Here is an 8,406-nt window from a genome sequence, read left to right as displayed (position 1 = left end):
TGTGCATCCGTGCATGCACACTACCGGTAAGTAGAATTTAAGCTTTGAGCTATGCTCTATCCTAAATCAATTATGAATACTAACCACAACTGTCAGAGAAAGTGTCAAAGAGAAAGTTCAGACCCGTTAATTTAATCACACTGCCTGCCTAGCCAAGGGGCTCCTCATTAACAGCATCGACAATGGCTTTAATAGAGAGAGAGAGAGATTAAGCGAGAGAGAGAGATTAAGCAAGAGAGTGAGCAAGAGAGAGAAAGACAGAGAGCAAGTTAGAGAGAGATAGATTAAGTGAGAGAGAGAGAGAAAGAGAGAGAGAATAGATTTCTCATATGAAGATGGGTTGGTAGTTCCTGATGTAAAACTCAGGGAGGTAGCTTATGATTTTACCCAATTGGTCCAGCGGGAGGCTGTGGGGCCTTCCTAATCTCCTCTCAGAACCGAAGAGGGGAACGGGGAAGCCGTTTCCACAGTGAGAAGCAGGCAGGGGACACCTTCTGAGCCTAATGAAGATCACTTTCTGTTTCCCACGAGGCAGCAGCTTGATATCCCCCGACAGGCAGTAAGTAATACATTAGCCATCTGAATGTCCCTCCGTTTCCCATTGCAAAGAACAGCAAAGCCAGACGAAGCCTGGGCGCAGCAGGAGAGGAGGGGAGGGGAATGTGGTTTGGTTGTTTTCAGAGGCTTTGACTTCATTCACCCTAGCTCTGCTTTGTGTTTGTCTCTCAACATGCTCCTTTCTGTCTGTGACACAAATACCTTTCAACTTCCTGTCAAGTCTGGAACCTCAGAATGATATGTTTGACTAACTGAAAAAGTAATAAAGAGTAATGTAAACAAATCTTCTAAGAAATGTAAATCAAGACTTTTCACTAAATACACCACCTTATTATGCTGATATTAGTAGAGTTTGTGAGTTTGTGCCTCATTGGTTCTAATCAAAGCATGAGTATCATTGTTATAGTGATAGCAAGGAGTGCAATGCAACCCCTTTCCTGTCAGCTATTCAGCTATTCAGATCACACTCAGGGTAGCCCCGGGGAGCACATTGTATGTAATGGATGAGTAGCTTCCCATCCCATCTCCTCTCACTGTGAGCGAAACACAGCTCTGACTCATACAGGATTCAGGAGGGTGGAAACAATCTCTAACCCACACACTCTCTTACCATTGTGGGGATCCTGTGGAGGAGAGAGGATAAACACAGTAGAAATACAGTATTTTCACTTGGAGCTGAGGTATATTTAATATAATTTTTTGGAGGACAGTTTTGTCTGGTGTGTAGGTCTATTTGTGATTTTTGGTACCATTGTATACTGTGGTATAATAACATCAAAAATATAGTTGTTTGTTGAGTCAGTACAGATTCTTTGTATTGGTGTACAATGTCTCGTGTAGCTCCATTGGTAGAGCATGGTGTTGGCAACCCTATGGTTGTGGGTTTGATTCCCTTGGAAGACCACTATGAAAATGTATGCACTCACCACATGAAGTGTTCATATTAAGCTAAGGCTATCATTTAAAATAGGCTTATTTCACATTGCAACGCCATCTCTCAGTTTTAAATAAATCTGTCTGGCTTGGAGGTATAAGGATGGAGGGAAAGATTATACTTTTTATTTTCTTTCTAATCTCACCCTGACTCTCAGCCTGTCTTTGGGGGATTTGAGATCTACTTAGGTCCTTCTGACCTTGGCAGGGTCCATACCGTGCCCAGACCACTGCGCTATCAACCTGTTTTGGGAAGTAGGCTGCCGAGAATGAAGACTAAGCTTCACAGACCGACTGGAAATGTGTCTTTGTTTTGTGATACGTTGGCATTCTTAGGTATATTTACACTCTGCTCCATACTAGCACCTGAAGTTTACGCTCTCACTATTTCATTTGTTGCTGAAACTGTGGTTGTGAATGATTTTTCAGGGGCTTAGATACTGTGGTGTCAAATGAGCAACAGTTATGTAAGACATTACTCTGCAGCACAGATTGAATGACTGTTTTAGGAGGCCTAGGAAGGAAACAGCTCTGTGAATGCAAGTACTCTGGTGTATTTGGTTGCATGAGACTCGAGGGTGACCGCACTGGACACCAGATCTGACTTCAAATAGAAGAAACAAATTATGGCGCAATTGTCACGTTGGCATGAAGAGATTCGGGAGACAGGCGCAGGAATGCGTAATAAGGTTTTTTATTATGCCCAAATTACGGTGTGCCGTGTAAAGGCACGGGGACGAAGACCAAACAAACACTATACAAAACACAGGCTTGAAACCCAAACAAAAATACGAGGAGTACCTTGAATAAATAACACACGCGCACAACGATTAACACACGGGACGAGACCCGTAATCATCTGTGTAATCCACAAGGGCACGGAAGCCCAAAACACACAGCACAGGTACTCACATGCACCAATGGACATTGTAACAATAAATAACAGCACCATGGTGAACAAAGGGCACATATATATACAAACACAAGCAGTGGGAATACGGGCCAGGTGTGCGCAATGAAAGTTCCAGAGGGATCCATGACAGCAATGGAACCGATTAAACAGTTCCAAGTCCCAAAAGCCGCCCATCTGGCAACCCAGGTAGGGGTGAATCACCCCAGGTAGGGGTCAATCTAATGCCCAAGGTATTTCTAATAAATCAAATACTACATGAACTCTACTGGACACCAGATGTTTCCTCTAAGAATAGGTTTTAGAGGAGAAACAGATTGATGGATGATGGACACCAAAGAGGAAAAGGAACAACAAGAGACAGACAAATGGACATTCATCAGGATGCATATTATTGAGGCCAGTGCCTGAAAAAAGAGCAGGGGTGCAGGACTGAGAGGGTGACAAACAAACAAACGATCAAGCGAATGAACGGTGTTCACATCTGTCTATCTGGCCCACCTGCTGGCATCGCCTCCAGCCCACCCGCAGTCAGTGTTTCCACTCACAACAAGGACACCTGCATGGGTACCAGGTAAACCTGATTGGAGCCCACTGTTCCCCTGAATACGCCTCAGACAGCCTTCCTCTGCTGGGACGAATGCAGAGGGCATTCACTTTTCCCTTACTTTTCTCATTTTGTTTAGTTTTGTGTGTGTGTGTGTGTGTGTGTGTGTGTGTGTGTGTGTGTGTGTGTGTGTGTGTGTGTGTGTGTGTGTGTGTGTGTGTGTGTGWGAGAGAGAGAGATTGTTTTATGTCATAATGCAGAATGCTAAGAATAGAATTTTAAAATGCAAGCTTCAGGCTTGAATATGCTTGGAATACTAAACAAGACTATTTGTAGCAATTAGTGTTTGCTCATGTTATTATTATATTATATGTGTAATTGAACCAGATTCATAGAAACATAGATGACCGGGTTTGTCACTTTAAAGATCAACTGAAACATTTTAGTAAGTTAAGGTGAAATTGATAACCAAATGTGATGAAGCATGTTCCTACCCTTAAAACTGCTGTAAAACTCATATATCGGTTAAAAGTTAGAATTGCCTCATCTGACTATCTTGATAACGTGTTATCAAAGACACCACTTAAGATATTGACTCAGAAGCAGACCAAGCCCCGCTCAGGTAATATCTTCCATCCCCTCTAAGCGTTATCGTCGTACTGTTGTCTATACTGCCAGGGGTGTCGTCACTTGTAATCTTGTACCCATTCGTTTGAACTCCACTCTTAAATCTGCTATTGTTATCTCAAAATAGGAGTCCACTGTGGTCTGCTCACTCAGTGCTTTTAGTTCCAATGTGAATTCCATAAACTTGAAAACCCCCTCGGTTTCAAATCATGTAGAGGGCTTGGGATGTTGCACTATAGCAACCATGTAAGTCAGTTTATAACATTGCATCATTGGTTACTCTGACAGTTCCCATTGACATTGGCTAATTCCAATGTTTTTCTCCTTGCTCTATTACTAATGGGGATAGACCAAATGGTGCAGTTCTATGCAATCTTATAGCCATAGCAACTATATTATATTAACCTTCAGACAGGGCCCTGCATTCGCCTATTGAACATAGATTGTTTGAGTTGGAGTTTCCATGTGACTTACATTTGTTTTTAAATGACTTGGGTTCATGCAGCTGAACATTAGCAGCTTACTTCCTTAACAGGATTACATTAAGATCTGTGCTATGCTGATGAATCCTGTCTTTCTGGTGTTGAATGAAACATGGATCTCTTGGGACATTGAAGAGGCGCAGCAGCGCCTCTTCAACCTCAGGAGGCTGAAGAAATTCGGCTTGTCACCAAAAGCACTCACAAACTTCTACAGATGCACAATCGAGAGCATCCTGTCGGGCTGTATCACCGCCTGGTACGGCAACTGCTCCGCCCACAACCGTAAGGCTCTCCAGAGGGTAGTGAGGTCTGCAGAACGCATCACCAGGGGCAAACTACCTGCCCTCCAGGACACCTACACCACCCGATGTCACAGGAAGGCCATAAAGATCATCAAGGACAACAACCACCCAAGCCCTGCCTGTTCACCCCGCTATTCATCCAGAAGGCGAGGTCAGTACAGGTGCATCAAAGCAGGGACCGAGAGACTGAAAAACAGCTTCTATCTCAAGCCATCAGACTGTTAAACAGCCACCACTAACATTTAGCGGCCGGCCTGCCGACATAGACTCAACTCCAGCCACTTTAAAAATGGGAATTGATGGAAATTATGTAAAAATGTACCACTAGCCACTTTAAGCAATGCACTTAATACTATGTTTACATACCTACATTACCATCTCATATGTATATATACTGTACTCTATATCATCTACTGCATCTTGCCATCTTTATGCAATACATGTACCACTAGCCACTTTAAAACTATGCCACTTTATGTTTACATACCCTACAGTACTCATCTCATACGTATATACCGTACTCTATACCATCTACTGCATCTGCCATGCCGTTCTGTACCACCACTCATTCATATATCTTTATGTACATATTCTTTATCCCTTTACACTTGTGTGTGTGTGTAAGGTAGTAGTGTGGAATTGTTAGGTTAGATTACTGTTGGTTATTACTGCATTGTCGGAACTAGAAGCACAAGCATTTCGCTACACTCGCATTAACATCTGCTAACCATGTGTATGTGACTAATAAAATTTGATTTGATTTTGATTTTGATTTGACATTTTGGACTTGAGGGTTATCATGTGTTCAGAGCTGACAGACAGGGTAGAGGTGGTGGAATGGCCATTTTTATAAAATTGTATTTCTGAAATCCATTTCCCTTGCCAAAATAGTTGAGCTACTATCTTTAAGCTTTTGAATGGGGAAAAATGTATCCATAACTGTTATAGAGGTCTACCGTCCTCCCTTGCATAACCTTTGTGCACTCGAAGAGTTATCTGGTTTGTTGTAATCTTTTACTAAATCCAAAGTGACCTAAATTACGATTGGGAATGCAGGCTTCAGAAAATCTAAAAAACATGTGTATTGATCGAAACGCAAGCCATACGGTGCCTAAACCTACACTGCCCAACCCTAAAGATCCGTCAACTCTGATTGATCTTAGTTTTTTAACGAATACACCAGAGAAATATGTTTCTACTGGTGTCTTTGCCCAATATATTAGTGACCATTGCCCAGTTGTTTTTGTTAGAGATGTGAGAATAGAAAAATCGAAACCTCGTGTCTTCACAAAGAGGAACTTTAAAAACTTCAGTGAACAGACTTTCATACACAATCTTTATTTTAGTGACCTTGTTTGTATTTCAGCTATCCCCGGACCTCATTTAGCTTTGAGGCTCTTTGCAGATGTCTGATATTATTGTGGATAATCATGCTCCTTTCAAATGAAGGGTTAAAGGTAGATCGAATGCCTGGTACACTCTGGAATTGTAATTTATAAAAGAGATGATGCTTGGGTCAAGCCCAGGAACACAGGCTTAGGCCCGAACTGGCAAGCTTTTATTAAGCAACTAAGGAATCATTGTGTAAAAGAAATCAGAAAGGATTGTAATCGGAACCCGGATAAATTCTGGAAAACTGTAAAATCCCTGAAGGGTTTTACTTCCTCCTCTCTGCCACAACAAATTAATTCAGACACTGGCCTCATTACAGAAAAAAAGACCATCATTGATGCATTTAATCACCATTTTATTTCAGCAGTCTATCTCTTTGAAAGAACTTCTAAGCCTATCCACAATGCTATCGGGCTGGATGCTGATTGGGGAACCTTGATGAATGATCAGAAAACTATAGTCAAAGCTTCTCTTTGAGGCTATTTCCAGAAAACCAGGTCCTGGATGCTTTGCTAGCAATAGACAACAAGAAATCCACAGGATCCAACCAATTAGATCCTGGTCTGCTTAAGTGTGTAGCACCCTTCATTGTTGGCTCAATAACCCACATTACTTAAATTTTCCCCCCCTTTTTCATGATTACAATCTTGTCTCATCGCTGCAACTCCCCAACGGGCTCGGGAGAGGCAAAGGTCAAGTCATGCATCTTCTGAAACATGACCCACCAAGCCACACTTCTTAACACCCACTCGCTTAACCAGCTGCACCAATGTGTCAGAGGAAACACCATTCAAATGACGACCGAAGTCACCCTGCAGGCGCCCTGCCCATCACAAGGAGTCGCTAGAGCGTGATGAGCCAAGTAAAGCCTCCCGAGCCAAACCGTTCCCTAACCCGGGCGACACTGGGCCAATTATGCACCGCCATTTGGGAGTCCCGAACCCCAGGATGCAGTGACGCCGCAATCCTGCGCCGCAGTGCCTTAGACTGCTGCGCCACTCAGGAGGCCTTAATAACCCACATGTTTTATTTAACATTGTTACCAGGAAATATTCCAAAAGTATGGAAAACAGCTCTTGTGCTGCCACTCCATAAGGGTGGGGATAGTTTTGATCCTCACCACTGAATCCTGTATCAAAAAGTTGGCTGGACTTTGTTAAAGACCCGTAGATCTCTACATTACTCCCTTTTTGATCACAAGGCCCTACTTCATAAACTTACGCCTTATCTAACTTTGCTGTTGAAGTATAGACACCTGAGTTGCCTAACCCGTTCACAGGATTGGTTAACTCTTGAGGTTCCTAGGGTCTCCACCGAGGTAGGTAAATCTGCTTTTAATTTTAATGCACCCTATTGCTTGAACAAAATTCTAAATACATTTTATCTTGATGTTCTGGTGCCGTTCATGCAATTTAAAGTATTGATTGGGGACTTATTTGTTGAAGAATGTAATTGTTTTTCTGGGTGATTTGTGATGTTTTATTTGTGCTTACCATGACTGTGTTTATGTATTTTAATATTTGTATATATATATTGTGTATAATGTGTATATTTATATTGTATTATACAGGGCACATTTGAAAAAGAGAACTAGGTCTCAATATGTCTTCCTTTTCAAAATAAAGTTAAATAAAATCTCTCACTCACACTTGATCACTCTTTCTGTAGCTGAGTATTGTCCTGCACAGCATGTACTCAAGGTTTAAAAAGGCTTCTAAAGTCCCAAACGGACCTGCCCAGTGTCTGATTTTATGTGGGCAAAACTCATTTTACAGAGCCTCTTGCTTTGAACAGCAAGGACTTGGATACTGTAGAAGATGCATATATTGGCCTTCAACTTCTTCTTCTACCACTGGCAGAGGATCAGGGTTATGCAAATAGTAAAAAAAACTATTGTGGACAAGTTCTCTGCCAAGAAAAAGCAAACGCCAAGATAGGGGAAATGGAGGGGGGCACACACTTACACACAAATCCATGTACACACACACTCTCTCTCTCTCAATTCAATTCAATTCAATTCAAGGGGCTTTATTGGCATGGGAAACATGTGTTAACATTGCCAAAGCAAGTGAGGTAGATAATATACAAAAGTGAAATAAACAATACAAATTAACAGTAAACATTACACATACAGAAGTTTCAAAACAATAAAGACATTACAAATGTCATATTATATATATGCAGTGTTGTAACAATGTACAAATGGTTAAAGCACACAAGTTAAAATAAATAAACATAAATATTCTCTCTCTCTCTCTCTCTCTCTCTCGCTCTCTCTCCTCTCCTCTCTCTCTCTCTCTCTCTCTCTCTCTCTCTCTCTCTCTCTCTCTCTCTCTCTCTCTCTCTCTCTCTCTCTCCCTCTCTCTCATTCTCTCTCCTCTCTCTCTCTATGTCTCTCTCTCTCTCCCCTCTATCTCTCTCTCTCTCTCTCTCTCTCTCTCTCTTCTCTCTCTCTCTCTCTCTCTCTCTCTCTACTCACTCTATACACACAACACACATCTGTCTCTCACACACGCACACACTCCCTCTCTCTCTCTCTCTCTCTCTCTCTCTCTCTCTCTCCTCTCTCTCTCTCTCTCTCTCTCTCTCTCTCTTCTCTCTCATTCTCTCTCCTCTCTCTCTCTATGTCTCTCTCTCTCTCCTCTCCTCCCCTGC

The sequence above is a fragment of the Salvelinus sp. IW2-2015 genome, linkage group LG33, assembly GCF_002910315.2.
Source record: "Salvelinus sp. IW2-2015 linkage group LG33, ASM291031v2, whole genome shotgun sequence".
Taxonomy (NCBI): domain Eukaryota; kingdom Metazoa; phylum Chordata; class Actinopteri; order Salmoniformes; family Salmonidae; genus Salvelinus; species Salvelinus sp. IW2-2015.
This window is presented reverse-complemented; position numbering follows the sequence as displayed.